The sequence below is a fragment of the Peromyscus maniculatus genome, chromosome 1, assembly GCF_049852395.1.
Source record: "Peromyscus maniculatus bairdii isolate BWxNUB_F1_BW_parent chromosome 1, HU_Pman_BW_mat_3.1, whole genome shotgun sequence".
Classification (NCBI taxonomy): domain Eukaryota; kingdom Metazoa; phylum Chordata; class Mammalia; order Rodentia; family Cricetidae; genus Peromyscus; species Peromyscus maniculatus.
The window spans coordinates 68,795,708-68,817,768 of NC_134852.1; the positions used below are offsets into that span (position 1 = coordinate 68,795,708).

Sequence of the window (22,061 nt, forward strand, 5' to 3'; positions counted from 1 at the left end):
CAAGAGGCAGACTCAGGAACCCTAGTGGCCCTACTATGAGCAGTCACACACCCAGAAATATGAATGGCCCATTGAGGAGCACAGTGCTGTGCATAATGGATTCAGGATTCCAGATTATTGTATTTGAGGCTGAACTCATTTAAACATCTCTACTGTTAATTCCTCCCTGAGGACTGGCTGGAATCATATAATGCCATGTGAAGACTGAGTACAACCCCAGTGGTTCATGCTCTTCTGGAAACTTCTACACCCATTATCTGTAGTCACTTTGACTCCCTGAATTCATGTCCTCGACTCAGAGATGAGACAGATAATTGATATAAACTTTATACAGGTGACTCGATCTGTAGATGTTAGTTTTAAAGCAGCTTCAGGTTCACAGCAAAAGCAGAAGGAGCAGAGATTATCGCACCAAATACTCTCTGCCTTCTCCCCCAAAGTTCCTGTGCACCAAAGTCCTTGAGCTGGCACATTGGTTCCTTTTCTCATCGCTGTGTCAAAATACCCAGCAGAAGCAGTTTGAGGAAGAGTTTATTTTTGCTTGCAGTTTGAAGGGGCGTCATGACCATGAAGGCAAAGCTCCAGGAGTCTGGAGCAGCTTATCACATGGTGTCTGGAGTTAGAAAGCTGAGCAGACTGAATGCTGGTGCTCTGCTTGATTTCTTCTTTTTGTTTGGTCTCAGGAAGCTGGGGCTATGGAGCGGAACTGCTCACATTTAAGGTGGGTCCCTAGGATGTCAAGTTTCTGTAACTCTTCTGGCAAATACACCTGAAGATGTGTTTCTATCCTAAACTTAGTCAGGTTCATAGTGCAAATACATTTCGTCCAAAAGTACCTCATGTCAGGAGCTTGGAGCAGGTGGTGCCGACTGCTTGTGCTTCGCACACTTTCCCCATTGTGTTCTATCCGGGATTGCAGTTCATGGCATGGTGGAACTTTTTGGGTAGCTCTTCCCACCTCAATGAATTTAAGAAAAATGCATCTGAAAAGTTGGAGCTGGGAGCCTGTGATGAAAGAGAACATGTGATATTTTTTTTAATGTAATTCTCTATTGAGTCTCTGGAAATTTCACATCATGCAACCCGATCCTGCTCACTTCCTAGTTGCTCCATATCTGCCCCTTAACCCTGAATATGCCTCCCCAAGATTAATTAAAAACAAAGTAAAAAAGTACAACAACAACAAACCCACTCCACTTCTCCACCTTTCCAATACCTCTTCATTCATCTTAGTAGAATCGAAAGTTGTAGTGTGTCACACAGTGTACCCCTTTTGTCCAATCAGTCCCATCAGCAAAATGTTCACTGCGTGGGTCATTGGTCTGGTTCAAGGCCTTTGGCACACCATCACCACTGAGCCCTCATCAAAACTCCTCTTAGATATCCTGTTGTTGCCCCAGTCATGGAGATTCTGCAGAATAAGCCCCTTCAGGCACTAAAGCGGGTCATAGATGGGGCAGATGTTAGGGTGGGCCAATCCAAGGCCTAGGATGTAGATCTGGGTGGTAGCTGAGTTGGTCAGTTTGGGCCACTAGGACTACCCCCTCAGGCAAGGGGCAGAGCAAGCTCTTCTAGGCCCATCCCATGAGGGCTAGCCCTCTCACACCTGTGGTAAGGGGTGGGGCCATCTCTCCTGAATGCAGGGGTTAGCTCCCATGGGTATTGGCTACAGCTCTCCTACTGCAAAGAGGCAATGCCAGTTATACTGGGGCCAGTGAGGGGCAAGGTTGACTCAGCAGGGCCCTAGGATTTCAATATGTATGGTTCCGATGACTCCCTGTGGTAATACGAGCCATTGACATCAGGCCAGGTCCTTGTTGCTTTTGGGCCATGGATCCAGTCATGGCCCATGGCAGCAGCCCAGACCCAGCCCCATGTGGCTGCGCAGGAATTGACATAGCCTCCATGTCAGCAAGGCCCCCAGACACCAACATAGCCCTAGGTGGTGGCCCAGACCTCTGGCATTGGCATTGCCTTTGATGGTATCAGGAGCCATAGACAACAACACAGACCCTGGCTGTAGTAGGGCTATGGACCCAGTCATGGCCCTTGGCAACAGCCCTGGCCCAGATGACACCATGGCCCCAGTAGCAGCATGGCCCTTGGACATCAATATGACCACAGGATATTGCCTAGACCCCGGGCATCCATGTGCCTTTTGGTGGCACAACAGGCCACAGACATCACAGACCCTGAGTGTGATAGGACCATGGATCCAGACATAGTCCCTGGCAGCAGCCTAGACTTGGATGTTATCATGGACCTAGGTGGCAGAGCAGGCCACTCAGATCAACGTGGTCTCTGTGGCAGTGTGGCCCTTGCACATCAACATTGCCCCAGGTTGCCGCCCAGACCCCTGCCATCGGCATTGCCTTAGGTAATATCAAGAGTCACAGACATCAACTCAGACCCAGACATGGCCCTTGGCAGCAGCCCTGGCCTCAATGACACCATGGTTCCACATGGCAGCACAGACCACTCAGATTGGCATGGCCCTGGTGGCAGTATGACCCTCAGGTGTTAACGTGGGTGGGGTTTAGATATTACCTTGGCCCCAGGTGGAAGTGCAGGTCTCTCTGATTGGTAGGGCTCTAGCCGCAGTGTAGCCCTCGGACATCAACATGGTCCCAGGTGTCGGCCCAGACCCCTGGCATTGGCATGGCCTTTTTAATAGCAGGATCCAGGGATACCAACCCAGACCCTGCCTGAGGTAGGGCCACAGATCCAGACATGGCCCCATGCTGTAGCCCAGGCTTGGATGTCACCATGGCCCGGGGTGGCAGCACAGGCTATCCAGATTAGCATGGCCCTGGTAGAAGCATGGTTCTTGGAGACCAACATGGACTCAGGTGTTTTACCAGACTCTGGTCATCTACACTGAAGACTTGGACATCAATACTGACCCTGGCTGCTGCAGGGCCATGGACCCAGACATGCCCCCTTCCCTGTAGCCTAGGTCTGGATGTCATTATGTTCCCCAGTAGTATAGGTCATTCAGATCAGCATGGCTCAGGTAGCTGCATGGCCCTTGGACACAAAAATGGCCACAGGTGGCAGCCCACACCCTGGGTAGGCATCCCGGTGGCATTGGTAGCAATATAGGTCATGGATGTCAACACAGACACCAGCTGTCCCAAACCCTGATATGGCCATGATGTCACCTGGGGGGGGGATACAGGCTGCCAATATCAGCCCATTCCTCACAGTTCTTCAGAACTGCCTCTTACCACAACACATGAACTATCTGCTTCTCTCTCCCATTTCACCACCAAATTCTTGCTCATCATAATGGCACCTTGTAGCACTGGGTGGGCATGTGGGTGCTTCAGGCAGGCTGAACTGTGAGGACCTGGGCTGTCCTGTGTATGTCTTTCTCTTGCCCCAGGCTGCTTTAGGAAGGCATATGATGTTTGTCTTTCTGGTTCTGGTTTACCTCACTTAATGTGATCTTTTCTAGTTCCAACCATTTCCCTACAAACTTCATGATTTTATTTTTCTTTACAGCCAAATAGCATTCCAGAGTATGTCTGTACCATATTTTAATTATCCATTCATCCACTGTAGAGCATTTAGGCTGCTTCCATTTCCTAGTTATGGTGAACAGAGCAGCTATGAGCATGACTGAGCAAGCATCTGTGGAGCAGGAAATCAAGTCATTTGAGCATTTGCCAAAGAGTGGCATAGCTGGGTCGGATGGTAGATTTGGTTTTAGCTTTTTGAGAATTCTTTGCCCTGATTTCCACAGTGGTTGTACCAGGGCTATCCTACCAACAGTGACTAAGGGTTCTCATTCCCTACACTATTGCCAACATTTGTTATCAGTTGTTCTATTGATCTTTCCTGACTAAGGTAAGAGGAGAGTTTAAAGTTTGATTTTTGTTTTTGTTTTGCATTTCTCTAACTTCTAGGGATGATGAACATTTGAAATATATTTATTAGATATTTCTTCTATTGAGAATTCTCTGTGAAGGTCTAGGCCCATTTTTTGAATGGGCCATTTGGTTTTATTATTACTAATGCTATTTTGTTTGTTTTTTGCATATTCTGGATATTAATTTTCTGTCAGATGTATAGCTGGCAAAGATTCTTTCCCACTTGTAGGCTTCCATATGGTGATATTTTATTTGTATTAAAATGTTATTTGTATGTTAATAAATAAAGTTGCCTGGGGGTCAGAGCTATTAGCAAGCCATAGGAAAGCAGGGCAGTGGTGGCGTACGCTTGTAATCCCAGCACTTGGTAGGCATAGCTAGGTAAGTCTCTGTGTGTTCAGGGATACAGCCAGTTTTGGATACACATGCCTTTAATTTCAATACCAACCATAGAAAACCTGGAGGTCTATACAGACAGGCTGTGACAAGGCAGTCATGTGGTTGGGTTTACAACCAATGAGAAGGCAGAACAGAAACTCTATATAAAGACTTTAACACAGGAATTATCTCTGGTTTGGAGAGGTAGGACCACCGCAGGAGGAAGGGTAAGGTTTTACCTCTTAGCTCTGACCTCTTGGCTTTCTTCTTTGCATTGGTTCTGTGTTTCTTATTTAATAAGATGGTTGGTTACATGTATATTTGGCGCCCAACATGGGGCTTGAACCCACGACCCTGAGATCAAGAGTCTCATGCTCTACCATGCACAAATTAAAACTGACAATGCTCCATCATATGTCTCTGTTAAAATGAAACAGTTTTTTGCTTATTATAATATAAACCATATTACAGGCATACCACACAATCCTACAGGTCAAGCAGTTATAAAAAGATCAAACAGAACTCTAAAGGATATGCTAAATAAACAGAAAGGGGTAACAAAAACCCCCAGAAATAGACTACACTTCCTCTTTATCTTGTTGATTATTTCTTTAACTGTGCAGAAGCTTGTAGTTAATGCAGCCCCACTTGGCAATTGTTTGCCTTAATTCTTGGGCAGATGGAGTTCTCCTCAGGAAGTCCTGTCTTTATTTTATGATTTTTTACAGTAAATACTTTCTATGTATTTGCCATAGAAGTCCTCTCCTATACCAATCATTTTCAGATTTTGTATTTTCATTTTTTCCCAAAGATTTCATATACCTCATTTACTGGGTTTCTTTATAGTTATCAATTTGTCCTGAATGTTCCAATCCCTCTACATTGTCCCATGTAGCTGAAGTTTTCTCAGGTCCTGCCCAGCCCCACAGACCCCACAGCTGCTTATAAAATAATCACTCGGGAGCTTATATTAATTAAAATTGCTCAGCTATTAGCTCAGACTTCCTACTGACTACCTCTTACACTCAGCTCATTTCTGTTAATCTGTACATTGCCACGTTTTCTGTGGCTTTACCTGTGTGCCATTACATGCTGCTCCCTTGACACCAGGCTGGCGTCTTCTGACTCAGCCTTCCTCTTCCCAGAATTCTCCTTGTCTGCTTATCCTGCCTTTACTTCCTGCCTGGCTACTGGCCAATCAGCATTTTATTTATCAACCAATCAGAGCAACACATTCACAGTGTACAAAGCACCATCACCCATCAGTCCTCAAGCCCTGGTATTCTTTTCTCCATGTGAGCCCTTTACTGGTGAGACTTTCCACTGAACTTTTTGTTTTGACTCATTGAAGCTTTCTTCCCAGCTTCATTTTTTTTCTAGTATTTTCACCTTTTTGTTGAGTTCTATTTTCGTATTATGAATTGTCTTTCTTATTTCATTCAGCTATTTGTTTGGATCCTTTTGTTCTTCATTCAGGAGTTTGTTTCTATTCCCTTGAAATTCGTACAAGAGTTTTTTTTTTTTTATGTGTTCTTGATTTGGTGGAACATATTTACAGTCATTATTTTGAAATATTTGTCTGGAGTTTCATTGTAGTTGCTCTCATTTTGGACTGTTACTAATGGACTGCTAATTTTTGGAAGAGATGTATTATCTTGTCATTTCATTTTGGGACTTGTCCATTTTGTTGTGTCTTTTGATGTGAGTTTCTATATTGAATAGGTATTTGGATCTCTGCTTGCTTTTATATCAGTTTGGCTGGATCAGGATCAGCTATGTGATGCTTGAAGAGCCAGTTGATACTGATTTGTAGATAGAGTTTCTGAGGGAATTCCAGTTTATCTAGGGAAAGCCTGGCTTCTGACCTCACCAGAAGCCTTCTGTGTGAGTTGGCAGAAAGGAGATGGGGTGCCAGGGTTGGCAGAGGTGTAGCTGCTGGCCTGAAGAATAGACAGGAATTCCATGTGGGTCCTGAGATAATGGGGGTTAGGTGTTAGAGGGAGACAGTGTAGGGTCCTTGATCTGTGCAGCAGGTAGGCTCTCCACACAGATATAGAGACAGCAGGGTTAGGTTGTTAGAAGCCAGTGGAAGTACACGTTGTGGTATTTCTCATTTACTTTGCTGATTATTTCATCTCTTTTGCTGATTATTTCATCTCTATTGCTGATTTTTCTCATCTATTTTACTGACTTTCTTCTCTATGCTGTTGGCACTCTCTCCAGGTCCTGAAATAATCTCCTTCTATTACTCATCATATTGTTTGTATTTGTCAGTTTTGATGTTACTGGAACATTCATCCAACTTTTTATCCATTCAGTGTCTTGAACAAAGTAGCAGAGAAGTCACAGTCTCTAGAGAAGTCATGCCACTTTGCTTCTCAATGCTTCTGGAGTGTCTGTATTGCAGTCTGTGCATCTATTGGTTTGGATATATCTTCCAGGCTTAGTTTTGGATCTTGTTAGTGAGCAGCCTGCTCTTGAGGGCTCAATCCCCAGGAGCACTCAGAGAGGAGAAACACAACTCAAAGAGAAGAAACACACTGCAGTAGCAGCAATATTACCAAGACTGTGCAAGACAGATATGTACACTTAAAAACAATTAAAGCCCACTAACATATAGCTAATTACCTTAAAATAGAAGATGGCAAAACTAATGTAGTGTGCTATGACGTTCATTATTTAGAGTAAACGTGGAAATAGGAAATTGATGAGGTAGAGAGGACCAGGTCAAGCAGAGAGGGTGAGAGCAGAAGCAAAGTTAAATCAATGAAAAGACAAAGATGAGGATTATAGAAGAAGGCCATGATGAAGAGAAAAGATCAAGAGACTTGCAAAACACAAAAACAGGAAACTCCAAAAGGTATTTTATAACAATGAGAAAGCTTGTAATCAAAATTAGATTAATGTAAGAATGTGAATAAATACAAAACATAATAAAAATACTAAGATAAAATCAAAATATGAGCAAAAGTATATAAGAAAAAAAGGAAAAATGCAGTGTCTTCCAAAATAAGGATTATCCAATATACAAATGTAAGAAAAGGAATACAAAATTGAAAACCAAAGCTTTTGTTAATACAATAAAGTAAAAATTCAGTTTTAGGTGAATCTTTTCTACAACACTCTAGCAATAAACTTCAAGAAGAAATTTAATATAATCCAATATGCTTCTCATCTCGAAGATCAACATTTGAGGTCAGTCATAGATATATTAACCTGATTTAGCTGTATGCAAAATATCCCTGGTGCCCCATTAGTATATATACTATTTTACATTTTTAGGTTATCAGCTAATAAAGAAATTTAATTAAAATATTTTTATGCTTTGTAATTTTCATATCTATATACAATGCAATGTATCTTTTTTTGTGATATATATTTTTTATTTTACAATACCATTCAGTTCTACATATCAGCCATGGGTTCCCCTATTCTCCCCCCTCCCACGCCCTCCCCTTACCCCCAGCCCACCCTCCATTCCCACCTCCTCCAGGACAAGTCCTCCCCCGAGGACTGTGATCAACTTGGTAAACTCAGTCCAGGGAGGTCCAGTCCCTTCCTCCCAGACTAAGCCATGTGTCCCTGCATAAGTTCCTGGTTTCAAACAGCCAACTCATGGAATGAGCACAGGACTTGGTCCCACTGCCTAGATGCCTCCCAAACTGATCAAGCCAATCAACTGTCTCACCTATTCAGAGGGCCTGATCCAGCTGGGAGCCCCTCAGCCTTTGGTTCATAGTTCATGTGTTTCCATTCATTAATGCAATATATCTTAATCATACACATATATTTACTTCCTCTCTCCTACTTCCCCCTCTCCTCACTTCATGTCCTATATATTCATATTTTTATAAACCCCTGAGTCCAGTTAGTGCTGCCCATATGCGTATGGGTGTGGAAATCATCTACTCGGGCAAACTATCATCAGCCACCCACCAAAGAAAGGTGATTCTCTACTCCCTAGTAGCCATCAAGTGCAAACAGCTTCTCTGTTAGGGGTGGGGACTCATGAGCCCTACCCTCTGTCTAGCCTTCATTTATTTCCTCAAACCCCACATCTGAAGGCTGTGATGTAGCCATTGCTGTCATTTATCCTCATGAGATCAAGCTGATATATCATCATCCTGATTATCAATAGCTTAACTCCATCCTCCACTCCTACTGTGCATCAAGGAAAAATATTTTCCCATTTAGTTACTGAAAAAGTTTATATCATGGTTTTACCTGCATGATCTATAGGTATGTATGAGATGAAATTATGTATTTTCTATATTAGTGACTGATTAGTCACGAGGTCATAACGCTGACAGAGATTTACACAAACATTACATTTTTTTTACACAAACAACACAAAAAGTACTTTTCTACCACTACTTATTTGGGGATGCAAAGATAAATAATACTTCCACAATTCTTCCTCTTCTCACAGTGAGAACAGTCACAGTGTCAAGGTACACACCTCAGTATCCAGATGTCCCAGAATTAGAGGATGCATGGGAAGTAGGGAATGATAAAGGGAGAGAAATGTAAGGAATGAAATTTGTCATTCATAAAAACACAACAACAAATCCCAACATCTTTCACTTAGATGTGATTACACATGAATATACTAAATGGACTGGATGGTTAGGAGAAATCTGCATCTCAGGAAACCCAGAACAGAAGGCCTTCCTCTCCCAGGCTAGATTCTGTTCTACAGACCTCTGATACAAAGCAGGATTCTGATATTTGAGTTATGTCCCACATGGAGGGATTAATGGGGTTAGGAAATACAGAAATGGGCTTCAGATAAGGAGATAAGGGAGGGGATTTGGGACACTGAGGAAGAAGAGCCTAGGGTCTGGATGAGATTTATGAAAGTAATGTTAATGAGGACAAGTAGACATTCACCATCTCAGACCTATAGGAAACCCCTCAAACACTGCATTGAGTTCCGGCCAATAGTTTTAGGGCTGCTTAAGTGTGGTAATGCCATCCTAGAATTAGTCTCAATGCTTCCCACCTTAACTCAGCTCTTCTGATTACTATAGGTAGTCATCTAGACTGTAAAAAAGTAAAAAACAAACAACAACAACAAATATAAAAACATGGCATGAACAGAGTTGGCCCAGAATCCATTTATTGAATATCTGGTGTGAATACCATGATTCTGTTAGGCATCTATACCTGAATCTTTGGCTGTGGGCTGAAAAGGCATTGCCTAGTCAGCTTCATAGCTGGGCAATTTCTTCTTAAATAACACCCACATTTTTTACGTTTATTAATCAATCAATTCATTTTGTTGTTGGAGGTTTTTGTTCTCTTTTTGGGTGCCTGCCACCCAGCTCCCAAATAAAGTGCACACGGAGGCTTATTCTTAATTATGAATGCCCAGACTTAGCTTGGCTTAATTTCTTGCCAGCTTTCCTTAACTTTAAATTATTCCATCTATCTTTTACATCTGGGCTTTTCCTTTTCTCTTACTTCTATAAATCTTACTCTTTCTCCATGGCTTGGTGTTTGTGTAGTTGGGTGGCTGGCCTCTGATGTCCTTCCCCTTCTCTGGCTGCTAGGTCTTTCCTCTCAGATTTCTTCCTCTCTATATGCCTGCCAGCCCCATCTACCCTTTCTCCTGCCTTGATATTCCCCCGTTATTTAATAGACCATCAGGTGTTTTACACAGGCACAGTAATACAGCTTCACAGAGTTAAACAAATGCAACATGAACAAAAGTAACACATCTTAAAATATTCTACTGCATTATTCTGCAAATATTTTGTCTATCCATTATTCAATTTTATTCAGCCAACATTTATTCAGATTTACTATTATGTACCTAATACTGTGTACTCTATACTGGACATAGCAATAAGATACATGTTCAAGGGATAGAGAGATGGCTTCATTGATGAAGTGCTTGCTAGGCAAGCATAAGTACCCACGTTTGGGTTCCAAGCACCCACAGAAAAAAATCTGGGTCTAGTGGTACATGTCTGTAATCCTAGTGCTGAAGAAGTAGGAAGGAGGAACTTAGAGCTCACTGGCCGGCCAGCCTAGCCACATTGGTAAGCTTCAGGTTCAGCAAGAGACCTTGTCTCAAAAATCAAGTCAGGGAATGATTGAAGAAAACTCTTGATATAGACCTCTACCTCCACAAGAGTGCAAACACATGTGCAGCTATACTTGCATGCACACACACATGAACATAAACCACATACACAGTGAAAAGATATGTGTTCTAGTATCAAGTTAATTTATGACAAATACATATGTTCTCTTATAGTTGAGATTAATAATTTTCAATAGCATTTGAGTTATGAGATAAGCCTATAAATCATATAAAAGAGTGTTCAATCACTCTTCCCCACTATGTGGGATTTTCTGCTGTTTGACTAGGAATGTGTTGTGTTTCTTAAGCAGTAGAACAGAAAAAGTGTTAAAAATCACTGGTTTAGGTGCCAAGGCCAAGAAACTAAAATATCTATCAGAAAGGGCAAGATATATATCTGTGATATACTATGAAAGGGCTCTCCAAAATTCTGGACTGGAAGGGTTTTTCCAAAGGTTCTCTTCAAGGTCTTATATGTTGCCTTAGAGATCTAGCCAAGGACTGTGTAAAGCACAGACATTGGAAGTCAGCCATGGTCTGTCATCTCGCATACCTAGAAGGTGGCCATATCTCTACTGCCTTGGATATATCCAGACCATATCAATGGGTTGTCTACCGTTCTATCCTACCTTAATTCATCTCCTTGGTGATTTCAGCAGTTTGATGCATCTATCCTCTCCCTGTGGGCTGGTAAGTGTGATGAAATATCCCCTGGTTGGGAGAAAATGCAAAGGAAGAGGGATTTTAGAATAGAGTGCCTTCCCACTTAGTCATCCTTGGCACTCCTTTCTCTTGATCATTCTAGATTTACTTCCCACTGGAAGTGTGTGCTGCCAAAGTCAGTAAAGATTTGCTTTGTACCACAAGGAAGACAGTGGGAACACAATGATCCCACATTCTCGGGAGGAGATACTGAAGCACTGTGAGAGTGCACAGCCTGCAGAAAAGGCTCTGCTCAACTTTTGCATAGTGCAGTTTCCCTGTCAAAATCAGAAGGTGCTTCTCCAACACAGGGACAGAAAAGTCTATGGCAATTCCACCCAAGTGTGTATAATAATAAATGCAAACAGAAATGTAACATTCTAAGTAGTATGTATAAAGTACAATGTTATATGTGGGTAGCATGCTGACATCCAAGAGCCTCCAAAAGAATTTGACATAAGCAAAGAAACCTGCCAATTATCACCTGGCATGGATAGCTCTTAACATTTATTGCTATAGTTTTCAGAAAAGGTCCCCAGGTGCCAGTCTCTCTGCCTTAAAGTTTTGGTAGTCTCAGTCAATATATATAAAGTATGTGCCTCAGTGTGCTGAATTTTCAGAGAACAAAATATAATCAATCTGAGATTATTTCCCTATTGTAATACTTTTTAATGATTATGTAATTTATTATTGTTTGGGGGTACTTGATGCTGAAACCAGGCAACCATGAAAGCAAATAATGTATTCTTCCACTAAACCACATGCCCAGAAGTGTTAAAACAAGTTCTTCCCCTAATTAAATAATAGTGACTATAAATAGTAGTTTGAAAATTGAGTTTTTTAATTTGCCTTTTTTTCTGAAAGTCTAGGGACCACTAACCAGATAGACAAAGTTCATCTTGGAGCTATATGTTTGGCTTTTGAATTATAAACTTATGGAAAGCAGGAAGATTTTATGATGTTTAATCCGCAAGGAGAGGCAACTTTTCACAGAAAGTCATCTATATGGCTCACTAGCTTTTTCTTTATCAAACTGTATTTCTTTGGTAGTGATATTAAAGGTAAAATAGCATCTTATTTCATTTCTCTCTATATAATTTTCTTCTACATCTGTTATCTAGTTCCCTTAAAATATACACATCTACATTTATGCAGATCCTAAGTGTCTAGAAAGATAGACACCTACTAACCCAGATTAGGACCCATGGGCTCAGCTTTATTCTCAAAGTCAATGCTCGCTAGGATCAGGGAGAAGGAGATGGCTGGAGAGTGGAGCTGTCTAATCTTGCTACCAGAGGAAATCCCTGAGCATTACAGAAGAAATTACAAGGTATGACGACAAAGCAAACAGAACAATGGGGTTACCAACCATTGCCTTGCATACCAGGAATTACTAAAGGAGGCCCACAGTGCTCAAGGATGGCTCCCTCATGGAGCAAAACTACAAAAGAAAGCAAGTTTCCAAGCTTCATGTGGGAAGAGGGCAGTGTCATCTGCTATGACAGCTGAGGAGGCAGTGGCTTCAAGCTCTTGGTATTATAAAAGATGCACAGCTATGTGTTTCTGAGACTAGTCCTTTCAAATACATGGGAGGTAAAAAGAAGTCAGAGCCCATTTATTTAGAAGCTTTTATATTAATCAGGACTCCCTAGAGGAACTGAATTGACAGAATGACTACATAATATAAAATGTTATTGGATTAGCTTGCACAATAGAGGTTGGATAATCCAATAGTCATCTACACACTAGAGAATCTGAGAACACAGTACCTGCTTAGTCCATGAGGCTAGGTGTCTCAGTCATCTCAATCTGGTGATGAAGATCTAAAGGATTCCTGGAGAGCCACTGGTTTCTAGTCTGCATTGCAAGACGACAGAAGCTGGCTGAAAAATAGCATCAGTGTTAATAATGACAAAAGATAAATATACTCACCAGCAAGCGCTGAAGGCAAGCAGGCCAGCAACACTGCTTTTTCTTGGACCTCTTCATATTTAGGCCATCAACTCTCTGGGAGGATTTTCCTCAGGTAATCTTTCCTGGAAATGTCATCTCAAACTCTCCCATAGATGTGTATTTTAGTTGATTCCATATCTATTCAAGTTGACAACCAGGATTAACCATCATGGGTCCAACGCTTGCCAACTCGAAGTCCAGCCACATTTCCCTATGTCATGCTTAATTTCCATATGAAGACAATCTCATAATTCTGCCTAACATGCTATAATTATCTGATGTGAGACCAAATAAATAATATTCTTTTCCCATAATAGAAGGCAAAAATCCACAATCCTCTAAAAATAGAGGAATGTTTAGTCTTTCAATATTTCATAGTTTAAATATGATAACAGATGCATAACACTTAACTGCTAATACTATCTCAATTGATGTTACATTACATGATAAATAAATGAAATTAAATATAAATAGCTGCTTAATATATGGTATATCTTCACAAACATAGTCTTAACAAAATAAGACAGGAACATGACAATCACAATCTTTGTTTCTATAACTGTCACATAGCCTGAACTTGTCTTTATAGCTACGTATAACCTACTAACCATTTTGTATTACTTCCACCTCAGCAAGCACCTCATAAGTTTTTGGTTTTTCTCTGATAAGTATGATCTATACCTTCATTCCTGAAGGGTCTAGGTTATTTATCAATATGCCTGAATGTTAAAATCTCCCATTGTCCTCAATCATAGGGTATAGTAACAGCAAGAGGCCCCCTAAAACATCTCTTGCACTACACACATATTCTCACTTCACTGTAGTGGTAGTCTGAATTGGCAGGTTACCAACAATAACCAACAAAATAGTCACAATTAACCATCTCATTGTAAGGTTTGGGTCTAGGCTAGGGTCTAATAAGTCCACATCAACCTGCAGCAGTCTCTTTCTCATAGCTTCTGTGAAATAATGGCCAGCTTGTCTGTGAATCAAAAGTATCCTAACAGACTTCCCAGCTGACTGAATTCCAGAATAACTAACTCCTTAACTCTCATTTCCTTGAATATATTTACAAACTAAGGCTACCAGATGCCAAGGTATCAGAGCTAAGATGGTACACCCTCTAGCTGTATGATGGATACATCTTAACTAAATGTGCCTCTCCATCACTTCTACCACATTCTCTAAGTCCCATGTTATCAAAAATCCTTCCTCCCTTTCTGGTAATACAAGACACCTCTTTCCATCTTCTGAGGCCAGAGACAGCCTGACTACAAAGGAGCTCTGTTTACTACTCAACCATGTACCATGAAACTTCTGCCTTCTTCTGAAACCTTTAAGAGACTCATGTTCTGCTACAGGCCTGTGTGCTCCTCAGCGCCCTTGTCATGTTGTTGTCTGTTGGTCCAGGGCATTAATAACTCTTCTAATAAACATCTTACCTGTTCTAGTTTGCTTCCCATTACCTTTATAAACACCATGACCAAAACCAGCTATAGTTAGGAAAGGGTTCATTACAACTTACAGGTTAGAGTCCATCATCACAAAAAGACAAGACAAGAACTCAAGCAGGAATCTTGTGGCAGAAACTGAATCAACGATTATGGAGGATTGTTTACTGGCTTGCTTTTTGTGGATCACTCAGCTTGCTCTTTTGTACAACTCAGGACCACCTAGCCAAGGGCACACCACCTATAGTATTGATCCCACATCAATCAGCAAACAAGAAAATGCCCTCAAAGAGTTGCCTACAGGCCATAGAATAGATGCCTTTCCTTCTTTTCAGATGAACCTAGCTGATATCAAGACTACAAAAAAATTACTCAGCATATTACTCAAAGGGATAATTTGCTTTAGTCCCCCCTTGAACCTCAAACCAGAGACCTTTTATTCACTTACTATATAAAGAACTTAAAAATGATACTGAGAAGCAGATCCTCAAGTTAATTGAGAACTGCCTTTTTTTGTCCTGAAGATGCTAATTCTCTCAGAGGCATCATGTAATCCCAGTATTTGAGAAGCTGAGATAAGAGAAGGGCAAGTTCAAGGATAGCCTGAGCTTTATAGGAAAATTCTCTATCAAAACAAAACAACAAACAAACAATAACAACAACAAAAACCAAGAAATGTGGACATCTCTAAAGGAAAAGGGATTTTTTTTTTTTTTGTGAGAGGTGATTTGAAGATGTAAAAATCTACCAGGAACCTTTGTTTTGGTTGTAAGAACTGACAGTATAGCAACATATGGAATTTCTATGTGGAAATTATATTTTCAATTAGCCAAAGCAAATACACCAAGGAGGAACATTCATTTGGAGAACTTTGAGGCAATATTTTTGTGAAAACACAAATCTCTTCCATTTTAGTCCTTAGAAACAGAACTTTGTTTTCTGTTGCAGTGGTGTCTGTAGATTCTCATTTAGTTAGGACACTGGTTCTCTGTATTTGAAAGAACTTTTCAGATGCATCTTACTGTAAGTGCTGGTACTGGATTCTCAGAGGCCCTGCTTTGTCCTCTCCCTGCAGTCCTGGATGAATCTTTCACCACTCAACTACAAAACTTGGCTCTAGTTTTCTAACGGGTTAAATTGTATAGTTGAGAATTCCTTAGATATGAAAGGTGTTAATAAAAGAAAATACAAAATAAAACAAAAATTTTGAAGCTGTGTGACAATTTCTTACAGAATAAAATATGCATTAATCATATTTCCTGGAAATTTTAAGCATTAGTATTTATTCAAATGTGCTAAAACCCATGTCCATAAAAAATCTACACATGAACATTTGTAGCAGTTTTAGTCATCATTAAAGTTAAAGTTATTATAGATGCCCATTAATAGCTGAGTACATATACTTTAGGAGATACAGAGAATGGGATCTTACTTGCACTAAGAAGAGCTAGAATGACTTCTGAGAAAGTGTCAAACTATAAGTTACCTCTGTGTGATGTTGTGAGAGAGAAGAATTCAGATTTAACATATCATTTTTATCCCAAGGAGAAAAAGAGAGGAAGTGCTTTGTAAATTGATAAAGGTAGTGACAGAACAGAAAAAAGAAAGTGCAGAGAAAAAGAGAAGGGATCTAAGAAAAGAAATAAGACAAATCAAAACCACCTCCAGCCATATAACTCCCAGGTGGGTATAGGAAGCCAAAGCATCATTCAGACAGTAAGTTAGGCAGCCTTGTCCAAAAAAATCTGTGGTTCAGTTACTCCCACAAGCCTCATAATCAGCTGTGAGTTTGGTGAGACAGTGATTCCTCTGACAGGTCAATAGGAGAGCAGAATCCTATTTGCTATTCTATGAGTCAGAGGGCAGTAGCAAGATGTAATCTTAAGAGGGAGCTTGTGGCTTTAAAGTTGGTTATATTAGTTATATATGTGTATTCTGATAATAATAATCCAAAAGAAAGAAGCTATCAATTTGGGGGGACATGGGAAGTGGTTGGAGGGAAAGTGCCTGGGAGAAGCTGAGGGAAGGGAAGGAAGGGGGAAGTGATGCAATTGTATTTTACTTTAAAATGTTTTTAAAAGTTGCCAAAAAATATTTAAAGTTAGTTTGCTTGCAGACCTGAGAACAGGAAACAATTACAAGTCCAGAATCCTGAATTTAACTTGCCATAATCCCAGGGTGAGAAAGAGCTCCAGGGGGCAGCACTGGAGAGTGGGAAGGCCAGATTCTGACAAACCAAAAATTACATGTGCCAGACACCTTGGCACAGGCAGTAGATACAGAAAGGCAGTCCTACCATCTGTGGCCAAGAGAAAACCTCAGTCACTGAAAATAACTCTGGCATTTAATAGCTTGAATCTGAGGTCAGTGGCTAAATCAACCCACATTGCCAGCTCTCTGCCACCCACTGCTGTAGAGTCCCAACACTCCGAATCTCCTCACAATACTTAGCATCTACAACTATGTTCCTCTAGTTGGGTGATTAACACTAAATTGGGTTTGAAAGCACAGAGAAAAGTCCTTGGCCTATTCTGTTTCTAGAGTTGTGGTTTCTCCTCCCTTCAACAGTGGATGTAGGCAACATCTCCTAACTAGAACACGAGACACACAGGGCACAGGATGTGAGTCTCAAGAACATAGGAGAACATGTCTACCCCACAGACAGGGAAGTTTAAGGTGGCCAATAGAGGCCTCCAAGTACACACAGAAGGACAATGAAAACAGCTTTGATGGACATTGGGAACAGAAAATCACAAGTTTTTATGTAACTCATAGAAACAGCACAAGTTCTATGGATCCCCTACATGCATATAACCAGACATTTCCAATTTTAAGGACACCCCCCAAAAAAAAAATCAGCTTCAAAGTTTATCTTTCTTTTGGCCCAGGTTTTTTTTGTTGTTGTTGTTTTTTACATTTAACAATATCTTTATTGTATTATGTTTGTTAAAAGCCCACATTCTACAGACTCCTGCCACACTGCTCATATCCTGTCTAGTGAAGCTAGAGGGTGTGGGACCTCTGGCCCTAGTGAAATTTTCACATCTTAGTATGTATTCCTGTTTGGTGAAGCCAGAGGGCATATGACCCCTGTCTTGGCATGCACTTCTACTGAACTTCCAGCTCCAAGACACTTCCTTCACCCAAAGCACATACTTAGCACCCTGTGGGCACACCAGTTTTGATGACTTGCTCTTGGTATTTCTGCTTGTGTACCCCAGCTCATAAGAGTAGAGGATTGTGAGCCCCCACCCTGGATAAGGTTTCTATTGCTGTGATAAAGCATCACGTCCAAGAGCAACTTCTAAGGGAAGAGTTTATTTGGCTTGCACTTACATATCACAGCTCATCATTGAAAGAAGTCAGGGCAGGAACTCAAAGAGGGTAGGAAGCTGATGGCAGGAGCTAAACAGAAGCCATGGAGGAGTGCTGTTTACTGCCTGGCTCTACTCCACAGTTGCTGCTGTTCTTAGTGATCATCCCATGGTCCTGGCATCTCCAAACTGCTGAGGTCTTTTAGAACAAGGTTTTACTTTCACCAATAGCCTCTTTTGGCCTCTCTTTCTGGCACCAAGCCTTAATTTATCTACATGATCTCTTGACTCCTGGGCCTTCAGCTGCTGAGGCCGCACCTTGACCAAAGGCCTCTCCTGGCCTCTCACAGTGCTTAACCTCAGCTGCTGTCAATGACTCCTTCATTACTTCAAAGCCAGTACCACCTAGGAGACTCTTACACATGACCACATTCAGCTGTCAGCATTAGGTACAACCTTGGCTGCCTCTGGAACACTGCCTCAGTGTGTTCATTCTAAGGAAATGCTCCCAAGAAGACTTCACCTCAAATGATGCTGGTCTCTTTTTAATCACCGATAAGTTTTCAGCTCCAGCTGACCAGCAAAGGTTTCAGTTTACTGTTTCTGATCTCTTGTTAATCACAGCTGATTCTTCAGTCCCAGCTGACCAGGATTCTGATTCTTAACTCAAAATATGCAATGGCCCTGACAGAGTCTTTAAGTAACTCTCAAACTTCTCTCTGGAACCTCACACACCAGGCCTCCATAGCCTGCAATTCACTCAACACTCTAATCTTTCAACCTCCCACAGATCAGCTCACAAAACTTTGAAAACTCAATGGCTTTTCTAGCTGAAAGTTCCTAAGTCCTTCCACAGTCCTCCCAAAAACACATAGGTAGGTCTGCCACAGCAATACCCCACTGTTACCAATTTCTGTCTTAGGGTGGGATGAGCAAGCCAGCAAGCAGCATTCCTCTGAGGTTTCTGCATTATCTCCTGCCTCTAGCCAGATTCCCGTCCTGTTTGAGCTCTCACCCTGACTCCTTTGATAAACAGTGATGTGGAAGTGTAAGCAAAATAAAACCTTTCATCCCCAAGTTGCTTTGATCATGGTGTTTCATCACAGCAATGTTAACCCTGAGACAGAAATGATTTCCTGAATTAATTTGAAGAGAACACAGACAAAAATGAATTAAATAAGAAGCCAATTTGAGATATGAAAATAGAATTCAACAAAGAGATAGAAATACTAAAGAAAACCCAAATTAAGATTGATGCTAGAAGTAAGAATTTCAGTAGGTCAAATGAAAAGATGATTTGAAATCTTCACTAATAGAATATATTATGTGGTAGACAAAATATCACGGCTTGAAGACAAGGTATATAAATGAGATGATTCAATCATAATCAATGATAAATATGAAATATTAATAGGACATAGAAAATATTTTGGATATCAGATCTATGAATGATGGACATAGAAGAATTCCACATCAAAGGTATAGAAAATATTTTTAATAAAGTCAGAAAAATTTTCTTAAATGAAGGGAAGAAGATGCCCACCCAAGTACAAGAGGTATATATAATATCAAATATATAGTAACAGAAAAGAAAATATATTATAGTAAAAATAGTAGATATACAGAATAAAGAAAGTGTATTGAAAGTGGCAAGAAAGACACATCAAGATATATATTAAGGTAATCCCACCAGGAAAAAAAAACAGCTTATTTTTCAATGCAAACTCTATAGAAAGCAAGAGGGTACAGAAGAATATAATTCAAGTTATAAAAGCCCATAGCAGCCAATCCACACTGCCATATCCAGCAAAAGAGTCACAATAAGGAGAATAACATCTTTCCATGATGAAAGCATATTAAAGCAATTCATGTGCACCAAGCCAACTCTACAGGGATACTAGAAAGAATATTGTAGATTTGTTGAGAAGGTTAACACATGAAAGAACCTACAGAAGGCAAAAAGAATCCACAACACGTGTTAAGCAAATGAGGAAACGAAACCACTCAATGTTATAAAATCAGCAAAATGACAGGAATTAATATACACCATTCATTAATAATTCTGAATACTAATTCCTGAGTCAAAACCCACAAAACAGCAGATTGGATTAGAAAAAAAAAATCTCTCTTTTTGCTGCCTTCAAGAAACTCACTTTATCATCAAGATTGGACATTACCTTAGGGTAAAAGGATAAATGTGGTCGTTTCAGAAATACCTTCCATAGGGTCAGCTAATTGAACACTGGTCTCCAGGGGCTGGTGACTCTGTTTTGGGAGGAGGTGGACTAGGAAACCTTAGGAGGTAAATATCTACTGAAGAAAATACTTCATAGGAGTCAGGGAGTAGGCCTTGAGAGTTTATAGCTTTGTTCCACTTCCTGTTCACCCTCTCCACAGCTTCCTGCTCTGATTTTCCTGCTACCACACTTCTCCATCATTATGGATTCACCCTCTCGAACCATAAGTCTAAATAAACTCGACCTTCTATGAGATGGCCATGGTATTTAAATGTTTTATAATTATAAAATGTAATCACAAAATTAATTTAATTTATATATTTTAATTAACTTAAATACACCATTTCCCCCTTCCTCTCCTCCCTCCAACAACTCCAACAATACCCTGATACTCACTTTCGAATTCATTACTTCTTAGTGTTTATTATTGTTACATATATATAAAAATAAATATGTAAATGCAATCTGTTGAGTCCATTTTGTGTTTTATTTTGTTTTTTTTTGTTTGTTTTTGCATTTTTAAAAGGGCTGACCACTTGGGATTGGATAAACATTTAGGTCCTCATCTCTGGAAACTACTAATTCTCCTTTACTCAGACATTTTAAATTACTTTCAGCTCTTCACCTAGAGAAAGGACCCCCATGTGATTTTCCCCATCCACGTTGACTTGTTAAATGGTGTCATTGTTCGGGTCTTTTTTAAGCAGCCATATTTTTGAGATTCCATGCACATGTCTCCGCTGTCAAATCTAGGAGTTGCAGTCTTGCAGCAGACTCCCTGTTCCTCTGGCTCTTACAACCTTTCTGCCCCCTCTTCTGCAATGCTCTTGGACCTTAGGTGTAAGGGTTGCATTGCAGATGTATCAATTATGAATGGGCACCCCACAATCAGTTGTTCTTTGCATTTTGATTAGTTGTATTTTTTTTTTAAATAATTTCTGTCTGCTGTGAAAGAAGCTTTTTTGATGAGAGGTGAGAGCTATGCATATCTGTGGGTGTAAGAATAAATATTCAGAATGCAGTTAGTAATTATTCTTGTTTAGGAAAGTGGCAGTAGCTGGTACTCCTCCAAGATATATGACCTAACTAGGTGGTTGGCTAAGTTTCCAGTAGCAGATATGATTTTATTCCTCTTGGTCAGTCATTAAACCCAATGTGACAGCTATTGGTTACCATCAAGGTACAAGTGTGACTACAGATATCTTGTTGTGTTATTATTATGCAAAATGATATGATTCTTTACGATGTTTTCAAGCATCTGTAGCATTATTTATTCCTTGCTCCCCTTCTCCTTCTGTCTGGGCCTTCCTCCACCCTCCCCACTAAAGCTTCCTCTCCCTATTTTTCCCCTTTCTCAATAAATTTTACCTACCTCTGCCATTCCCCTCTTTAGTTGTGATCCTTAACATTCCACAGTGATCCTCCTTTACTTTCATGGTTTCTGTGGTTAATCTAGATTATATACAAACTCCTGAAGATTCAGAACTAGGCACCCATGAAAGAACTTGTTGTGTTTGTTTTTGTGGATCTAGATTACCTCACTCAGTGCATTAGTTTATAGTTCTATCCACTAATCTGTGAATTTCATGATTTCATTTTCCTTTATAGCTGAATAGTATTCTATGGTATAGAAGTACCATATTGCCATTATACATTCATTTGTTGAAGGACATTTTATTTGCTTCCATTCCTTGGCTATTGTAAATAGGGAAGTTATGAACATGGCTGTGCAAGTATTTGTAAAGCAAGATGTCAAGTCCCTTGAGCATATGCCAAGAAGTGGTATAGGTAAGTCATGTGGACCTGTGAAGGAAGGGACAAACTCCACCATCAGTAAAATGTCTGGTCTTTCTCTCATTAGCTTGATGATTTCTTCTGTTCCTGCCAGTCTCTTTAATTACTTAGTCACACTCTTAATTCCTCTCTTTTTAATGAATTTTCATCCTCCATATAGCTAGGCTGAGAATTTTCCAAGTCTTTCTATTGTTTCCCTTTTAACTTGATGTTCTAAGTCATCTCTTCTCTCTCTTTGTAAGCAGTTGAATAGTCAGACAAGCTGAACTTGT

The 22,061-nt window shown here is 40.4% G+C and overlaps 1 long non-coding RNA gene across 1 annotated transcript; it reads right to left on the minus strand.

Annotated features, from left to right (window-relative positions):
- Positions 1–875: 875 nt before the first annotated feature.
- LOC143267101 (uncharacterized) lies at positions 876–17,917 on the minus strand. Its single transcript, XR_013042023.1, has 4 exons — positions 17,781–17,917; positions 12,810–12,923; positions 10,968–11,049; positions 876–1,005 (listed from the first exon to the last, which is right to left on the minus strand). It is a non-coding gene; the product is annotated as an uncharacterized LOC143267101 (long non-coding RNA).
- Between the last annotated feature and the right edge of the window lie 4,144 nt (positions 17,918–22,061).